We start from the raw sequence: 15,233 nt of genomic DNA on the forward strand, positions 1-15,233 counted from the left end.
CCTCCCCCAATCTGCCTTCCCTTCTTTCACCTCTCCCCACCTTTTCCTATCCCCTCCCACTTTCCCTCAGGGCAAAATATATTACTATACCCACTTGAGTGTGTATGTTATTCCCTCTTTGAGCCAATTCTGATGAGAGTAAGGCTCACTCACTCCCCAACTCCTTCCCCATATTCCCCTCCATTCCATAAGCTTTTTCTTGTTTCTTTTATGTGAATTTTTTACCCCCTTTCCACCTCTCCCTTTCCCTTTCTTCCAGTGCATTCCCCTTACCCTTTAACTTTATTTTAAAGATGTCATCATGGGTCAGTTAGGTGACACAGTGGCTAAAGCATCAGCCCTGGACCCAGGAGGCCCCAAGCCCATATCCGGCCCCAGACATAAGCCACCCCACCCTGTCTTCCTCCTCCCACCAAAGGATAAACAAAAAAAAATGCTTTGCAGATATCATCCCTTCATATTCAATTCACATCTGTGCCCTCTTTCTAAGTATATTCCTTTCAGCTGCCCTAATACTGAGAAAGTTCTTATGAGTTAGAAGTATTATCTTCCCATGCAGGAATGTAAAGAGTTTAACCTTTTAATGTCCCTCATGATTTCTTTTTCCTGTTTACCTGTTTATGCTTCTTTAGGGTCTTGTATTTGAAATTTTCTATTCAGTTCAGGTCTTTTCATCATGAATGCCTGAAAGTCCTCTTTTACATTAAAGTCCCATTTTTTTTTCCTGAAAGATTATACTCAGCTTTGCTGGGTAGGTGGTTTTTGGTTGTAGTCCCAGTTCCTTTGCCCTACAGAATATCATATTCCATGCCCTCTGATCCTTTACTGTAGATGCTGCTAGATCTTGTGTTATCCTTACTGTGGCTCCACAGTACTTGAATTCCTTTTTTCTAGCTGCTTGCAATATTTTCTCCTTGATCTGGGATCTCTGGAATTTGGCTATAATATTCTTGGAAGTTTTCCTTTTGGAATCTCTTTCAGGAGGTGATTGGTGGATTCTTTCAATTTCTATTCTACCTTCTGCTTCTAGAATATCAGGGCAATTTACCTGAGAATTTCTTGGAAGATGATGTCTAAACTCTTATTTTGGTTATGGTTTTGTAGTAATATTAAGTTTTAGAGAGTGTTTCAATTTTTGTTTTTATTATATGTTTCATGTGTAACAACTGGACAATAATTGTAAAATCTCTAAAAGATTCTGAATTTCCTTAGACGTGTTTTTGAGAACTCTTATTGTTTAATTTGATTAGCAAAGCTATTTAAAGTTATGTTAAGCTCAATTTGGTAGGAAATATTCCTGGCTGATTACCAGTATCTACACATTTGAAACATCTGAAAAGACTTTCATTCCACAACTACAACCAGAGGACAGCCCAAGAATCATCTGAGAAAAGACTTCCAAAGACTTAAATGGACATTTTCCTGTTTTACACTGTTTGTAATGTCCACCTTCTAAAGGGCAGTGCCCCCTTTAGTTTATTGTCAATGGGTCACTCAATTTCTTTTTTCTTTACATTGTTCCCTTTACATTTATAGACATAAGTATCTGTAATATTATTGCTCCATTAAGGAATCAATGTTTCTTAATGAAGAACGGGGAGGAATATGAGAAAATAATGGGATTTGGCAGATGCTCAAAGGCTTGCCTGGAGATAAATCTAAACTGATTAAATTAAGTGAGAGTGATTGACTTTGCTGATTAGCACTTCAAGTTAATTAGATTGTAACCACACCTGGCTGGCCCTTAAGAAGGTATTGTTCTCAAAAGCTAAGGACTTTAAACTCAGCTGGAGACCACCTCCAAGTTCAGTAAACCAATGGATTTGGATGATGCTAACCAATCAACCTGAAGCAGTATGTAAGGACCACCTATACTCCAGAACTATAAAAAGCTTCCACACTCAGTTTTCTGGGGAGTTCATGGTTGAAGCAGGCTCATGGTAGAGAACTTGAGGAAGAACCAGACCAGGCTAGAACTCTAGGCTAGATAGGCCTTTTCTTAACTCCATGTTTTTTTTTTCTCTAATACCTAGTATGCTTTAATAAATTCATTTTGGGGGGGGGCAATGAGGGTTAAGTGACTTGCCCAGGGTCACACAGCTAATAAGTGTCAAGTGTCTAAGGCTGGATTTGAACTCAGATCCTCCTGACTCCAAGGCCAGTGCTCTATCCACTGTGCCACCGAGCTGGTCCCACTTTAATAAATCTTAATGCCCAAAGACTGGTGCTAAAGCTTCTAATTTAAGGCAACCACACATTTAGATTTTAAACATCACAGTTTTTAGGTAGTTAAATGATTTTCAAATTATTTCTCCTGGATCTATTTTCTAGGTCAGCTGTTTTTCCAAGGAGATATTTCATATTGCTCTCTATTTTTTTTATTCAGTTGGATTTGCTTTACTGTGTCTTGGTTTCTCATAAATTCACTAGCTTCCATTTGTTCAATCCTAATTCTTAGGCAATTATTTTCTTCAGAGAGCTTTTGTATCTTCTTTCCCATTTGGCTTTTCAAGCTGTTGACTTTTTTTCATGACCCTCCTTCATCACTCTCATTTCTCTTTCCATTCTTTCCTCCATCTCCCTAAATCTTCCTTCTATCTCTCCCACTTTCTCTTCAAAATCCCTTTTGAGCACTTCCATGTCCTAAGACCAATTCATATTTTTCTTGGAAGCTTTGGATGTTGGAGCTTTGATTTTTTTATCTTCTTCTGAGAGTGTATTCTGGTCTACCTTTCCCCCAGAGAAGCTTTCGATGATCTGCTGTTTTCTCTGCCTACTCATTTTGACCGTCTATTTCTTGGCTTTTAACTCCTTCTTAACATGTAGCACTGCTTCCAGGACAGACTGTCCCGAGTTACAGCATGGCTTGTCCTCAGCCTGCCTGGCCTATAAGTAACCATAGCCTGCTTTCTCTTTGACCCAGAACCAAATGTGTGATTGAAATCTGATTCCCTATGGTCAGAAGCTTGGTGTGCCCCTCCCCAACTAGGTGGCTGCTACTCAAGTTTGCTTTGCTGGTTCAGAACATGGGTGCCCCTCCCCAGTTTCAGCAGAAACTACAGCTATTCCCCCCAACCACTGGACCCCCTCACCAGTCCACGAGCCAGTCTTCAGAAGAAGGAGGTGAAGATTTCATGGCTCTGCAGGACCAACCTGTCTGAGGCTGATCCTGCTCCACATGCTGCGCTCCTCTCCCACCCTGAATAGCAGGTAATCTCTGTCACCTAATTAAGCTGTTGGGTTTTTGTTTTTGTTTTTGTTTTTTACTGGAAAATAGTCTCACTCTGTTCTTATGTGGGCTATGCTGCTCCAGGAGTTGTCTTATAGCATTATTTTATGAAGTGCATGGATGGGTTTGTTGGGAGTGAGGACAGTTACAGCCTTTCCTCTGCCATCTTGGTTCTGCCCCCAATTTACACTTTTAATTCTATAACAATTAAATTACCAAGGAAATAGTTTATGGAACTTGATAAAAATAATAACAGAATTCATTTGGAAAAACCAAAAAATATAGAATATCAAGAGAAATGGTGAAAAAAGGTAGAGAGAAGGGGGGAATATTACTTCCTGATCTCAAATTATATTATAAAGCAGCAATCATCAAAACCATCTGGTATTGGTTAAAAAATAGAAAGATAGATCAATGAAACAGATTAAACAAAGGTGAATAACAAACATTAGAACTCAATAAACAAGTGTTTGATAAAGTGGAAAACATAAATTACCTGGGGAAAAACTCCTTATTTGATAAGAATTTCTGGGAAAACTGGAAAGCAGTCTAGCAGAAATATATTGACCAATAACTTATACCATATTTAATAACATATTTCTTTTCTAGGTGAATTAAAATATTTATTATCAAATACATTTTATTATAATCTAGGAATCACATTTTGCACATTTATTCACAGTACATTTGCTGCAAATAATTTGTGTTGTCTTATTTTTTTTGAAAATGTAACCTAATCTATGATCCTATTCTGGTACTTTGTAGTGTCACAAGTATGATACTTTTTGGCAGGAGATCTTCAAGATTGCCACTTGGACAATTTCTTTCTCTCTTTTTAAGCACTTTTACAATTTTAAGTTCTAAACTCTTTCCCTCTCTCCAGCCCCTTCCACACTCACTGAGAAGGCAAGAAATATATCAATTATACATGTGAAGTCTTATAAAACATATTTTTATATTAGCTATGTTGCAAAAAAAAAGTAAGAAAAATAAAGAAGCTCAAAAAAGTATGCTTCAATCTGCACTCAAAGTTCTCTCTCTGGATGTGGATAGTATTTTTCACAATTAATACTTTGGAATTGCACAGATCATTGTATTGATCAGAGTAATTAAGTCTTTCACAGTGGATCATTACACTATTGTTATTACTGTATACGTCTCCTGGTTCTGCTCATGCTCACTTTACTTTGCTCAGTTCATATAAATTTTCTCAAGTTTCTCTGAAACCATTCTCTTGTAATTTCTTATGTCAATATAATTCCATAATAATCATACAACTTATTCAGGCATTCCCCAATTGATGAGCATCCCCTCCATTACTAATTCTTTGCCACCACAAAAGAGATGTTATAAATGTTTTGTACATATAGGTTCTTTTCCTTTCCTTTGATCTAGTGGTGATGAGTCAAAGCGTATACACAGTTTTATTGCCCTTTGATCATAGTTCCAAATTGTTCTCCAGAATGCTTAGACTAGTTCATAACTCCACCAACAGTGTATTAGTGTCCCAATTTTTCCACATCCCTTCTAGTATTAGTCAGTTTCCTTTTCTGTCATATTAACCAATCTGATAGGTATGAGGTGGTACCTCAGAGTTGTTTTATTTTGAATTTCTCTAATTTTAGTGATTTAGAGTATATTTTCATGAATATATATGAATTGAATATACGTATATATATATATACATACATATGTATATATGCTTTCACACACACACATATATATATATATACATATATATATATATATATATACTTTCCAATTTGGGTTGCATTGGTTTTATTTGTGCAAAATCTTTTAAATTTTGTTTAATTAAAATTATCCATTTTATATTCTGTGACCCCTTCTACCTCTTAAGTGATCATAAGATCTTCCCCTATTTATAGATATAACAGGTACATTTTCCCATATTTCCATAATTTTATAGTTATATCGCCTTTTATGTCTAAACCATGTACCAAATTTGATCTTATCTTGGTATAGAGCATGGGATGTTGTTCTATCCCTTGTTTTTGTCTGACCGCTTTCCAATTTTCCTGGCAGTTTTTGTCAAAGAGTGAGTTCTTTCCCCAAAAGCTTGGATCTTTGAGTTTATCAAACACTGGATTACTATGGCCATTTACTTCCATATATTGCGTGCCTAATCTATTCCACTGATCAACCACTCTATTTCTTCTTAGATGTTTTTGATGATTGTTTACTTTGTAATGTAGTCTGAAATATGTTAGGCTACCTTCCTTTACTTTTTTCATTGATTCCCTTGATAGGACCTTTTGTTTTTTTCCAGATGAACTTTGGTATTTTTTTCTATATTTATAAAGTAAGTGTGATAGTTTTTAAGGTATGCCACTAAAAAGTAAGTTAATTTAGTTAGAAGTGACATTTTTATTATATTGGTTCAGTCTACCCATTGGCAGTTGTATAGATTTGTCTGCATGAAAAGTATCTTGCAATTCTGTTCATATAGTTCTAATGTGTATGTTTTGGCAGTTAGATTCCCAAGTACTTTATAATGTCTGCAGTTATTTTAAATGGAATTTCTCTTTGTATCTCTTCCTGCTGGATTTTCTTGGTAATATATAGAAGTACTGATGACTTGTGTGGGTTATTTTATATACTGTAATTTTGCTAAAGTTCCAACTAGTTTTTTACTTGATTCTATAGTGTTAAGTATACTATCATCTGCAGAATGATAATTTTGTTTCCTCATTGCCTATTTTTATTCCTTCAATTTCTTTTTATTCTGCTCTTGCTATAGCTAGCATTTCTAGTACAATATTGAATAATAATGGTCATAATAGACATCCTGGTTTCACCCTTGATCTTATTGGGAAGGCTTCTCCTTTGTCCCCATTACAGATAAGGCTTGCTCTTGGTTTAAATAGATACTACTTAGCATTTTTTTGAAAGCTCCATTTATTTCTATGCTTTCTAGTGTTTTTCATAGGAATGGGTGATGTTTTTTGTCAAAAGCCTTTTCTGCACATATTGATAAAATCATGGTTTTTTTATTCACAATATACTCTAAATGGATATGTAACCTTAAAGATTAAAGATCATACTATAAAAAACTTAGAAGAGAAACAAATCCTATAACTCTCACAGCTATGGGTAGGAGAGGTTTTCTTAACCAAACAAGAGATAGAAGCAATTACAAAACATAAATTGCATAAGTTTAATAACACGAAACTGAGAAACTTTTCCATAGGCAAAATTAACACAGATAGGATAAGAAGGAGAGTGATCAAATGGGGGAAAAATCTTTGTATCAAATTTCCCTGAAAAGGGTTTGGTATCAAGTGAATTAATATATGTATAAGGCTAATAGCTATCCCCTAACTGATATAGTCAAAGGATATGAATGAAAATTTCTCAAAGAAGAATTGCAAAGTATTCACAACTTCATGAAAGAATATGGCAAATCACTAATAATAAGAGAAATGCAAATTTAACAACAACAGAACAACAAACCTCATGCCCTGAAATCTGGCAAAAATGACAACTGCAGGCTCACTAATATATTGTTGGTGGAGCTGTGAAATGGACAAGTATTTTAGAAAGCAATTTGGAATTTTGAAAATAAAGCAACTAAGATATTCATACTCTCTGAACCACTTGGCTTATACCTCAAGGAAATCATAGAAAAGAAGAAAGCCCCTATATACTCCAGAATATTTATTGTAGCAGCTTTTCTGAATGGAAAAAAGAATTGGAAACAAAGTACATGTCTACCATTTAAGGAATGGCTAAGCAAATTGTGGTATGTGAATGTAATAGAATATTATTGTGTTGTAAGAAATAATGTGTATGATGAATACAGAGAAGTATGGAAAGATTTATGTGAAATGATGCAGAGTGAAATAAGCAAGACCAAAACCAAGAAAACAATATATACAGTAACTATAATGATGTAAATGGAAAGAACTATACACCAAAAAATAAAATAAAATAAAAGGTTAATGTAACAAAATTATAAAGCTCAAGTATGACTCAAATGAAAAGATTTGAGTGGACTCACTTTCCTCCAACTCACCCTTTCATGGAGGTGGAGGTCCCACTGGTGTTATACATTGCATGTTTTTTGGACTTCTTCAATGTATTAATAAGTTGTATTGATTTGTTTTTCTTTCTAAAAAAAGACTCATTATTATATGGGATGGTTCTATAGTGGGAGAGATGAAAGGATACCTGAGATTACTATTGTGATATAAGAAAATACATGATAAAAGAAGATATTTTTTAAAAGACTGCAAAAAATTATTTTACAAAAAGAAAATGAGGGGATTATACAAGATGATTTCTAAGATCTAGTCCAACTTTATGATTCTATTTGATGATTTCCTACAACAAAAGTCCTAAACCAAGTGAATGTACTAAGGTGAAGGTCGCTGAAGGCTATATTAGCTTCAGTAAATGGAGTTTGAACCACCATAGATCTAGGATGAGGAGTTTGCTATGATTTCAAGACATTTGGGCTTGAAATCAGGAGGCCTAGGTTTTCAGTCCTAGCTCTGCTGCTTTTTAGTTTTGTGACCTTGGGTCAATTGATTTATGTGTGAAATAGGGAGAATAATACTTGCAATATATACTTTACAGGGTTGTTGTGAAGAGAATGTTTTATGAACTATTAAAGTATAAAGTTTTATTATTATATTCTCTTTTCTTTCATTTTATATTTGTTAGAGGTCAGAAAGAAGTAGTTTTGGGACAAGTTGCTGTCCAATTAGTGTTCTTTTAGGGAGAACTAAGCTCTTTTTACAAATATTATCTCATTTGATCTTCATGATGATCCTGGGAAGTGGGTGCTATTATTTATTTATTTATTTATTTTAGTGAGGCAATTGTGGTTAAGTGACTTGCCTAGGGTCACACAGCTAGTAAGTGTTAAGTGTCTGAGGCTGGACTTGAACTCAGGTCCTCCTGACTCCAGGGCCGGTGCTCTATCCACTGCGCCACCTAGATGCCCCCTATTATTTTTAAAATTGAGGAAAATGAGGCAGAAGTTAAGAGACTCTCCCAGAGTTAGTGTCTGAGGAGGAAGTTGAACTTAGGTCTTCCTGGGTCCCTGCGTGCCCTTAGGATTGTAGTATTTTGTCTGGATATTTTCTAAGTATCTTGCCCCATTTGTTTTCAAAAAATACACATTAAATTGGCATTGCAAGAGGGTTAATAGTTTTAAATATGGTCTTCCCTTTGAATTTTGAGTTTAGGATGCCAGTCTCTTGACATATGCTGCTATTAACTTTCTCTTTCATAACTTTATGCTCAAATTGTCTTGCTTGGAGAAGCCAAGGTATTTTTTTTTTTTACTATTTTCCCCCAGTGGTTCTGTTTTGACCTCTGCATTTAAGCTCAGAGCTATAAGCCTCTATTTTAAAAGAATTTTATACTTGTTGAATGATAATTTTATATGAGTTATTATTATTGTTGTTGTTGTTGTTATCTGATGCAATTCTGGAAGATCTAGTTGGGCTCTGGATAATCTTTCATCCAGAAGCATTCTAGGTAGCACAAACTGGATTACTAGGTATTTCCTAAACTATACATTCCACTTCATGCTTCTCTGTATTCATTCCCTTAAGTGGTTCCCCAAAAGAGGAAGGCACTCTCTCTTCATCTGTTTTTCAGAATCCGTTTAGGCTTAGCTCAGGTGGTAACTCTTCCAGGAAACCTTCCTTGAACCCTCTGTTGTAGGTACTTTCTTCCTCCTCAAATTACCTTGTGTAATGTTTTTCTGTGTCCAATAAGATGCCAGCTTCTTGAAGTTAAGGACTATTAGTTTTTAATCTCTAGTGCTTAATTCATCCATGGTAACCACAGGGGTCTCAAATGCAATTTGAGTACTATCTTAGCTTGAACCAGGTAGGAATTAGACCAGTGAGTAGGTGAGAAAATTCGTCTACCAACTCATATATGTAACTATTTTGCCACTTGCAGCTTTGGGAATTGTTTGAAGGCACTTCAAATGTCAAGTGACTAGCCCAAGGTCACCAGTATGTGTCAAGATGGGGAAGGGAATTCAGGTTTTTGGCTCTTTGGGCAGCTTTCTCTCCACTCTACTGTCGTTCATCATTTATTTCCATTTCCTGTTGCAAAAGGTAGTAAGGTTTATTCCAGAAAGTTATCAGGCAAAATTTGTCCCTGGGGATATGGAAGATGAATAACAGTTTGGGCCATTCCTGAAAATCTTCCTATTGGCCTAATATCGATAAGGAATCTGTCCCATCGTCCTTGTGGAATCCAGTCTTTGGGCTTCTGTTGTACTGGGCACTAAAACCCTACTAAAAAGGCAAGGTTAGGAAGAGAAGATTCACTTCTGGTTTAGTGGTAAAGTAAAAATCCCTTTCCACTTAGGGCTTTCAAATTGTAATGCCTTAGACTGAAACTGGGCTGCTTTCTTGAAAATTTTTGAAATTTCTCAGCATAGACCAATCAGATAGAGTCCACGTGAACAGTCAGTCTGTGAAGGCTAAGATTTCAGGTCGAGAAAGATTTTTTTTCATCTTTTGGTGGTTGTTATTGGCTTTTTTTTTTAAGTCCATAAATGAGACCTTGTGTAATCATTTTCTTCCTCATCATGACCCAAGCTGCTCCATCCTGAAAAGTTTCCCCAATTAAATGACCAAGACGCAGTCATTGGGTGTCAAGAGAATGCTTTTTGCTCTTTCATGTCTAAAACAGACAGCAAAGATCAAGATGAATAAATCTAATAAATCCCTCCCCTCCCTTCCTGCAGCCTAAGCAGTATTTGGTTTTGCATTCCCGGAATAGTTTGTAAGTCTTGCTGTAGGCACTGGCATGTGCTGCTTTTGTTATTGGTTACTCCCGAAACAGATCGGGGTTGTTTTGGTGCCAGCTGTGATTCAGGTAGATTGTAATCTTGAAGTCTTTTGAGGGTTGGGCTGATAAGCAAGGGTTGGAGAAGTTTGAGACCTAAAGAGAATTAAAAGTAAGTTCGGGGGCGGCGGGGGGAGGAGGGGAGTGAGAGGGAGGAGAGGGAGAGAGGTCGTTTAGGTAACTTTCCTACTGGGCATGAACTTTCAATCTTCCGTCAGCCTTTGACTCAGAATGTGCGGGGCAGCAAAGCGAATCCTCAGGTGAAAGAGATTGACTGCCCGGATTGGGTAGCCCCTGGGACCACCGGCTCTTTCCTTCTCTGCCCTTCTCAGGGTCCCGGGCGAGCAGGTTTGGAGGACCCGCTTCTCCCATCTTGGGTTCGTTCTTTTGCCAGAGAAGCAGAAGAGGCTGGATGTGGTCACGAGGAATGTAGTGGGCTTTTAAACGAAAAATGAATCGCATACTTAGTTCTAGTCTCTCCCAGACTTGGGGAAGGTGTGACTCAAAGTCACGTTCATTTCCTCATTCCTCACATTTCACTGAGCACCCTCCCGTCGGGGTGCAGCCCATCCTTCGAAGACACCCGTCTCCCCTTAGGGGAAAAAAATAGAAAAAATAAAAAAAAACCACTCCCCCCCATACTCCCCCACCCGGGCACCAAACTTTTTCCAAACTCCTTCCCGGCGGCTCCCGGTCAAAGACAGAGTGGGGAAAGGCGAGCCAAGCTAGACCCGCGTGTGTGCGGAGCCGCGGGGGGGGGGGGTGGTGGGGGGGGGCGGGAGGCCCCCGGGGCGTGTCCGTGACTCAGCAGCTGCGCCCCTCCCCCGGCCCGCCCCACCGCTTAATTCCGACGCTCGGGGCCGTGGGGTGTGAAAGAGCCTCCCCAGAGCTAGGAGCGCGCGAGCCCTGCCCGCGAGCCCCGCAGCCGCGCCGCCCTCCCCCTCCGCGCCCCTCCCCCTGCCGCCGCGCGCCAGGACCCGAGAGGCAGCGACAGCAACGGCCGCCGCCGCCGCTGGGAGGAGCCCGGGCTCGCAGCCGCCGCCGCCGCCGCCGCCGCCGCGAAGCTCCTTTGTGAGACCCCGGCCCAGGGAGGGAGGGAGGTAGGTTCCCGGCTCGGGCTCGCTCCTTCACTTGACGCACAAAGACCGGGGGGGAGCCGGAGGGCACGCGCCCCGCCGCGGGGCCACCCTGCCCGCTGCCCCGTCTTTCTTCGCTTTCCCGCGGAGACCGGACGGACGCGTGGAGGGAAGGGAAGGATGACAACGGGCTGCCGAGCTGCAAGGGGCGTCTTCAGCTGGCAGGCTGAGAGGTGGTCCCCTTTCCTCTCCTCCCCTGAGGCGCCGAGGGCGATCGGGGGGGGGTCTCAGGGGCCCCCAAGCACCGCGCTTCCCGGGGCTTGTTGCGGTGAAAGTTTCCCGGGGCATCCCTGTGTAGTGAAGGAAGGAGGTGGGGGGCCGATTGGCCGCGGAGAGAGGATGCCGTGGAACATAAAGGAGGAGCGGGTTCGGGGAGGGGGGAAAACGGGGAGAGGAAGCCCCTCTGTCGGAGCCGTGGATTTATTGTTGTTTTCTCGGCTCTGAAAATGGAGTGGACGTGATCTGAAGAGAGATGCATCGCGCTCAGCCATGTGCTCCCCCCACCCCCACCCCCTATCCACCGCCAGATGTGGAGCCCACATTGGGGGTAGGATCCCTTTAGCTGCCAGCCACTGGACCTAGCTGGGTGTCCAAAGGACGGGATAGGTCCAGGGCTTTGAAGGTAGAAGGCAAACATTTTGGCAAACAAAGAAGGGTGGGAGAATCGTCTTCCTACCTGGGTTTTTAGGGGAAGGGCGGCTTTGTTTGCCCGCAAGTCATCTTAAAATAACTTTGGTCCGTTTCGGACTGTGCCTGTCCTCATCTCCACTGTCCCCAGGACATGCAGATGATTGCTGAGGAGAGGGGAGAAGTCCCAAGTCCTGATGGCAGCGAGTCAGCGAGCCCAATGTTGGGTCTCTTGGTGGGAATCATGTTCGCCAAGTCACCAGGAGATGGTTTTGATCGAAATGTTGAACCTTAGATCCATTAATCAGGGATTTTTAATGCACAGCATAACTGGAGAAATAAGAGATCTTGTTGAGAGTTCAAGTGGACAACAGATGTGTCTCTCTGCTGCCATACACCTAACAAATAATCACCTAACTTGTTTCAAGTCTAGAAGTAGAGCAGTTATTTGCTTTAGTTGTGAAGAATTACTGCCAACTTAATAGGAAATGTGGGTATCATAAAGAGGATACAGAATTATTAAATGAACAAAATGACTACCCTTTTTGTGTTTTGCCGAGTTTACCTTCACCAAGAGCACGGTTACAAATCAATTACATTAATTTTCTCCCCACCAGTAGTGTCAGTAAAGTTCTGCTGTATTGCACATATCCTTTTTATATACCCAGGAAATATTTATATGTTTGCAATGTATCGGTTATGGTATTTTGCTTGAGTTGCAGTTTAGTGGACTGTGTGATAGACTTATGGAATCGAAAACAAACTTCTTGTCATCTCCGTTCACATCAGTCTGAAACTTGGCACATAGTGACCTTTGGCTTTCTATTAGTGGGGTTGCTTTCAGACCTAAAATGTCGTTATGCAAAGTCGTTCTAAAGTACTGCATGTGGTTTCCATATAGCCTGGCAAATAGCCAGTCATTTGCCCAACATAAACAAGGACAGTAAGAGATAATGCTGTTTTAATTTAATTGTCACTTCTTCCTCAGAGGTGAAAAAATAAGGATTAGCAAACCTTTTTTTTATTGTCAATTTTATATAAGAAGGAATTCCGTGCGTGTGAGAGAGTGTGTGATTAAAAGGTATTACCCACTGAACAATTTGGGTACTAAGGACCTAACATTTTAATTTTTCTGTCAAAAGAGTAAAATTCTTAGCCAGTTGATTTGACTTTCTACTTACCATATTGAGTAGTAAGATGATGTAATAAAAAGTCTTCAAGTTGACAGGACTTGCAAGAAGAAAATTGCTTTGGTAATGTATTGTGTTGGTGCTAGTGTTGGGGCATAAATGTTTTTAAGATTCAACAGTAGTTCCTTAAAGATAGGGAAACAAAACCATCAGAATTCCTGAGTCAGGTGTGAACCATGTGAAAACAGCTGAGTGGAGAGATGATTTCCTTTTGATTTCCTTTTCTTGAGGTCTTTCTCTGCTGGGACCATGCGCAGATCCTTCTCTTTTAGATAGGATGGCCACTTCATCCTGGTTTATTGAGATGGAAAATGTTCTGAGGGGAATAACAGAAGTTGCATTCCTTGATTGTTTAGAACTAGATTCAAATAAATTTGAGAGATGCTGTGGGCAGTCTGTCTATTCTGACCTCCAGGAAGGCTCAGGGGGTTGGAACAGATGACTTTTCTTTTTTTTTAAGCCTTGGAAGCTAGAGGTGGAAAGGACTTCATAACTTTTCTTTGGATAGTGGTAAGAGGCAGAGAAATATAACTTAACAGAAAGGGGGACTTAGTGCACAGTTAGAGAATGAGTGTATGGTATACTGGCTTCTACTCTCTGCACTGGACCCAGGGCTCATGTCTTTTTCTCAGATGGTACTTCAAGCTGTGAAAACTTTACATAATACTAAAGCAAAGGGCCTTACTTAGCTCTGGGGAAGGAAGAAGAGGTGCATTCAGCAGCCAAGCAAGTGGGAAATAGCTGTGGGGAGCTGCAGGTCACCTGATGGGGGGCCCTGTTGTAGTTCACTTCCTTTTCCTTTCTCATTTCACATCTCTCTAATCTTGACTTATTTTTGTTTATCTCCTTTAAATAAACCTTTTTTCTCCTATCTGTAGTCCAGAGGAAGTGCTGGACTTTGCCCCCTTTTGTGAACTTTGATTTGCCTTTGATATTTTCGGGATTGGATGAATAAGAGCCAGGAGGGGGACCTCAGAGGTAACCTGTTTTAGCCTCTTTATACCGATGAAGAAATTGAAACCCAGACATTTGTCCAAGTTCACACAGGTGGATAAGTAAGTAGCAGAAATGGGATTTGGACCCAGGTCCTCTTGATTCCATATATAGGCCTTTTTACACTAAGCCTGGGGCAACCCACTGGATGGGGATGGGAGAGTGGGGAATGGAAGCAACAAATTACCCTTCCTCTCATCTTGGAGGAAGGCAGTAGTAGTAAGGTAGTAAGTAGTAAGAAGGTAGTAAAAGGGATGATAAAATCAACATTCCTTTTTGTTTGCCTGGTAGAAGGTGCTCTTCAGCCACAATGGATATAGGTAAGGGCCTCTAGGGATAATATTTGCATTTGTTACCTTCAGGTTTATAGGAGGTTTACAAGCTCATAGCATTTGGAAGACCTTATAGCTCATTCAAATCAAACTCTTATTGTACAGGAAAGGAAACTAAAAGCCAGAGAGGAGTTAAGTGACTTGGCTAAAGTCATAAAGGTATTAAGTAGCAGAGTCTGGGATTCCAAACCCAGGTCCTCTGATCCCAAGTCCAGTTTGCTTTTCTCTATGACAACTATGTTCAAAGAATGGTGTCTATTATGTAAATAATTGTTTAATAATAATAGCTGCTATTTATATAGTTCCTACTGTGTGCCAGGCAATGTGCTAAGCACCTTACAACTCTTATTTGATCCTCAGAACAATCCTTTGAAGTATTTGCTGTTATTATCCCAATTTTACAGATGAGGAAAGTGAGGCAATCAGAGGTTAAGTGACTTGCCTGGGGTCACAGAGCCAATAAATGTCTGAGGCCTTGTTTGAACTTAGGTCTTACTGATTTAGGCTTGAGCCTCTGGGCCACCTAGCTAATCCTAATTTCATTTATGAGCTGTGTGGTTCCCCCCCCCCCCCCCAGTGAGAATGATACTACTTATAGTTAACGATGGATATTTGAATTTTTTTTGAATGTGTAATGTGAAGGATGATCTTCAGGTGGGTGATCATCTGTGCCGATGGGGGTCTCAGGGGTAGGATGATTTAAAATTACATTTACAATGATGCAGTTTATAGCTTTAAGCAGGTGCTGTGTTGCTTTATTGTACTTGATTAAGCCCTATCCTGTTTAGTGCCTTGTAATTCCCTGCTGCACCTAGTCTCTCCATACTTTCTATGTACATTGCAAGACATTGGTCCTGGGTCCCCAACAGTCCTAACTGATCTAGGAGAA

At 39.9% G+C, this 15,233-nt stretch overlaps 1 protein-coding gene across 3 annotated transcripts in view; it reads left to right on the plus strand.

The window, feature by feature from the left end:
• The first annotated feature begins 10,058 nt into the window (after nucleotides 1–10,058).
• Nucleotides 10,059–15,233, plus strand: part of FAM107B (family with sequence similarity 107 member B) — an 82,382-nt gene continuing 77,207 nt past the window's right edge. The window contains exon 1 of one of the 3 annotated variants that reach the window (XM_043968198.1): nucleotides 10,059–10,096. The gene's annotated coding sequence lies outside the window, so the exon portion shown is untranslated. The other 2 variants (XM_043968195.1, XM_043968196.1) reach the window with 2 other exon arrangements.

The sequence above is a fragment of the Dromiciops gliroides genome, chromosome 5, assembly GCF_019393635.1.
Source record: "Dromiciops gliroides isolate mDroGli1 chromosome 5, mDroGli1.pri, whole genome shotgun sequence".
NCBI classification, from domain to species: Eukaryota; Metazoa; Chordata; class Mammalia; order Microbiotheria; family Microbiotheriidae; genus Dromiciops; species Dromiciops gliroides.